This window comes from Capsicum annuum, chromosome 4, assembly GCF_002878395.1.
Source record: "Capsicum annuum cultivar UCD-10X-F1 chromosome 4, UCD10Xv1.1, whole genome shotgun sequence".
In the NCBI taxonomy this organism is placed as follows: domain Eukaryota; kingdom Viridiplantae; phylum Streptophyta; class Magnoliopsida; order Solanales; family Solanaceae; genus Capsicum; species Capsicum annuum.
The window spans coordinates 37893359-37898434 of NC_061114.1; positions in this window are offsets into that span (position 1 = coordinate 37893359).

A 5076-nucleotide genomic window follows, 5' to 3' on the forward strand; every position below is an offset into this window, starting at 1 on the left:
CGTGTTTCTAGGGGTCGGGCCGGGCATCATCGGGCGGATTGATGGTGGAATGAAGAAGTTAAAAAGAAAGTGGAGACTAAGAAAGGTGTGTATGCTAAGTTGGTTGAGAGTAAGGATGAAGAAGAGAAATGGGTAAACAGGAAAGAGTACAAGTTAGCTAGGAGCGAGGCTAAGTTAGCAGTTATGACAGCTAAAACGGCAGCGTTTGAGAGCTTGTATGTGGGGTTGGAGGAGAAAAGAGAGGAAAAGAGGTTTTTTAGGCTTGCTAAGGCTAGGGAGAGGAACGGTCGTGACCTCGATCAGGTGAAGTGCATTAAGAAGGAGGATGGTAGAGGTGTTGGTAGAGGACAGTCACATTAAGAAAATATGGCAGTTATATTTCCATAGGCTCTTGAATGATGAAGGGTATAGAGCTGTTCTGTTAGGGGAGCTGAGCACTCAGAGGAGTGTCGGGATTTTAGTTATTGTAGACGTTTTAAGGTGGAGGAGGTTAGAGAGGTTGTTCGCAGAATGCGAAGGGGTAGGGCGACGGGGCCTGATGAGATTTTTATGGATTTTTGGAAGTTTTCTAGTGAGGCTAGGTTAAGGTGGTTGATTAGATTGTTTAATGACATTTTCAAGACGGCGAAAATTCTCAAGGCTTGGAGATAAAGCACTATGATCCCTCTATATAAGAACGAGAGTGACATTCAGAGTTGCAACAACTTTAGGGATATTAAGTTATTGAGTCACACTATGAAGATTTGGGAGAGAGTGGTCGAGGTGAGGTTGAGAAGGATAGTGTCTATTTTGGAGAACCTGTTTGGATTTATGTCCGGGTGCTTGATGACGGAGGCAATTCACCTGGTGCGAAGACTGGTGGAACAGTATAGGGAAAGGAAAAAGGACCTGCACATGATGTCTATCGACTTTGAGAAGGTGTACGACAAAGTCCCTAGGAAGGTTCTTTAGAGATGCTTGGAGGTGAGTAGGGTCCCGATGGCGTATAGCAAAGCAATCAAGGACATGTAAGATGGAGCTAAGACCCAAGTAAGGACGTCGGGAGGAGATTCGGAGTATTTCCCTATCTTGACAGATTTGTATCAGGGATCTACTCTTAGCCCATTTTTGTTTGTTTTGGTGATGGATGTGTTGACGCGACATATCCAAGGAGAGGTGCCTTGGTGTATACTTTTTACAGATGTAGTCTTGATTGATGAGATGCGAGGGGGTCTGAATGATAAATTAGAGGTGTGGAGGCAGACTCTTGAGTCCAAAGGGTTCAGGTTGAGTAGGAGCAAGAGAAAATATTTGGAATGCAAGTTTAATGACGTGAGGTAGGAGAACGAGGTGGTAGTAAGGTTGAATTCACAGGTGGTGTGTAAAAGGATAGTTTCAAGTATCTCGGGTCCATGATTCAGGGAAACGGTGAGATTGACGAGGGTGTCTCACACCGTATTGGGGCGGGATAGATGAAGTGGAAATTCGCATCAGGGGTGTTGTGTGACAAGAAGGTGCCGCCCAAGCTTAAAGGCAAATTCTACAGGGTGGCAGTCCATTCGGTCATGTTGTATGGAGCAGAGTGTTGGCCAGTCAAGAACACGCACATTCAAAAAATGAAGGTGGCGAAAATGCGGATGTTGCATTGGATGTGTGGGCTAACTAGGGGTGATAGGGTTTGAAATAAGACTATCCGGAAGAAGGTTGGAGTGACTTCGGTGGAGGACAAGATGCGGGAAGTTCGACTGAGATGGTTTGGACACGTGATGAGGAGGGGCACAGATGCCCCAGTTCGTAGGTGTGAGAGGATAGTTTTGTATGGTTTTAGGCGGGGTAGGGGTAGGCCGAAGAAGTACTGGAAAGAGGTGATTAGGCGGGACATGGAGCAGTTACAGCTTACTGAGGACATGACCCTAGATAGGAAGATCTGGAGGACGCGAATTAGGATAAAAGGCTAGTGTCAGTTTGAGTCGCTAGTGTAGGGTATTACTTGGTGGGTGTATTATTCTTGCTAAGACACCTTGTTTCATGCTCTATTACGATTTTGCTTACTTTTTTTGGTTACTATTACTTGTGGGTGTCGTATTTATTTATGTCATCTTGTTCCATGCTTTATTATGAATTTAATTATTATTCCTTGTCTTGAGCCGGGGGTCTATCCGAAACAACCTTTCTACTTCTTCAGAGGTAGTGGTATGGACTGCGTACATCTTACCCTCCCCAGACCCCACTATGTGACAATACACTGGGTTTGTTGTTGTTGTTGTAATAAAAAAATTACTAAGAAAAGGGTGAATTCTTACCTTTAATCCGTAATAAAACCAAGAAAAATGTGTTAATCTAACTTCCTAAGCTCTCACAAACTTTGCTTTTAAGCTCCTAAACTATTTAAGGTTTAACTCTCAAGAGCCAAGATGAAAAATGAGCAAAATGGACCCAAAAACTATTTAAATAGTGCAGAAAATCTGCACCAAAAGGGAAAAAGCTGCAGTTTTTTGTATTTCAAGTTCAATTTGGACTTCGATTGGGTGTCCGGGATTCGTTCAGAGTCCGATTTATGCAAACGAACTATGTAACTACACTAAATTTGACATTCCGAATGCGATGACAATATCATATTTTCAAAAAATATCATTTTCACATAAATGAGCCCCAAAATCCAAAATCACAATTTTCCAAATCGAGGGTCGAAATGACATTTAAATGCCGTAAAATCATACCAAATATGCTAACACCCTAAAACCAACATTTTGGATCTGCTGGTGAAGTCGGATTTTAAAATTCGAGGTTTTTTTGACCAAATGTGGGCCCCACATCCAAATTTCTAATTTTCCAACTTTCTACCAATAGGCGAAATGAGCTCGGGTGTATCGGGACCCGAACCAAAGGTCTACCTAGCCTAAAATAGATATTCCGGAGCTGCTAGCGCAGTCCGTTCGGCCATCCATTACATGGATCAAAAAATATCCACATAAGTCCAAAATAAGGCTATCGAAGTCATCAGAAACCACCATATTGCATAAATGATATCAAAATGCATCAAAAATCATATCAATCACTCCCACACCCCAGAATTATCATAATGCAACTACGGGGAAAGGTAAAATAGTCAAATCATACAAAATCACAAATTTCACATATTTCATTAAATTTTTAGGTCATTACATCATCCACCACTAAAAATCTAGTTCATCCTCAAACTAAGGCAAAGAAATACCTGAATCAATGAAGTGCTTAGGATGAGAACTACGCATATCAGAATCGACCTCCCAAGTAGCTCCATATACAGGTTGATGTCGCCACTAGACCTTAACTACAAGGATCACTTTAGAGCGCAATCGCCTAACATCCCTAGCCAAAATGGAAACTGGCTTCTCCATAAAGGACAATCGCTTATCTAACTGAACCGACTCCCAATGAATGACATGAGACTCATCTGGAATATAACAACGAAGCATAGAAACATAAATAAATGGATGAACAGTTTATAGATCAAGGGACAAAGCCAACTCATAATCCACATCACCAACAGTCCGAAGAATCTCAAATAGACTAATATACCTGGGACAAAGCTTGCCCCTCTTCCCAAAACTCATCACACTCTTCATGGGTGAAACTCGAAGGAAAATATAATCACCACCAAATCTCAAGGCACAAATTCTATGATTAGCATAACACTTCTGCCTACTCTGAGCCGCTCTAAGTCTATCCTAAATGACCCAAACTCTATACAAAGACTCACAAAGCAAGTCTGTATCTCTAGGTCTCACCTCTGAAACATCAAACCAACCTACTGGGAGCGACAATGCCTACCATACAATGTCTTAAAAGAAGCCATATCAATATTGGAATGGTAGCTATTACTATATGCAAATTCTGTTAAAGCTAAATGTTGCTCCCACTGGACACCAAAATCCATTACGCATGTATGAAACGTATCCTCCAAAACCTGGATAATCCGCTCTGACTGGCCATCAGTCTGGGGGTGAAATGTTATGCTAAGATCAACTTTAGTACCCAACTCACTCTACAAAGTCTTCCAAAAGTGAGATGTGAACACAAAACCTCAATCTAAAATAATGGACACCGGCACACCATGCAGACGCATTATCTCACGAATATAGATAGGGCCTAGCCTCTCAGCATTGAATGAGACCTGATCGAAATAAAATAAGTTGACTTGGTCAATCGATCTATGATGACCCAAACTCTATCAGAACTATGAGATGTATGAGGAAATCCAGTCACAAAGTCCATAGTGATCCGTTCCCACTTTCACTTGGGAACGGGTAACCTCTGAAGCAAACCATCAGGTCTCATATGCTCGACCTTCACTTGCTAACAACATAGGCAACAAGCCATAAAATCTGCTATATCTCGTCTCATGCCACCCCACCAGTAGTGCTACCTCAAATCACAATACATCTAAGTCATACCTGGATGGATAGAATATCTGGAACAATGGGCCTCCTCCAAGATCAACCTAATCCAATCACCACTCTCGACACATAAACTCAGCCCCTAATCCTCAAAACTCCATTCGAATCAAGTGAGGCTTCCTTATCCTCCCCGCTCAACACTTTATCTTGAATCAGCCTCAATCCAACATTATCAAACCAATGAGCTCAAATTTGCTCCCTTAAAGAAGATCTAGCATCCACAAATGCTAAAACACCCTCTGGTGTCGAAATATCAAGCCTAACCATCTGGTTAGCTAAAAACTAAATCTCTGAGGCCAAAAGCCTCTCCTGGGTCAAAAGATGCACCAAACTACCCATGCTAGTCGAATTTTGGCTGAAGGCATCCGCAACCACATTAGCCTTGCTTGGATGGTAGAGAATAGTCAAGTCATAATCCTTAAGAAACTCAAGCCAACAGTGCTGCCTTATATGAAGATCTCGCTGGGTAAAGAGGTACTGAAGGCTTTGATGATCTGAGAAGATCTCACAACGGACTCCATACAAGTAGTGCCTTCACAACTTCAAAGCAAACAAAACTGCGCACAACTCTAAATCATGGGTAGGATAATTTCTATCATGAGGCTTCAACTAACGAGACGTATAAGCAATTACCTTACCCTTCCGCATAAACACAACA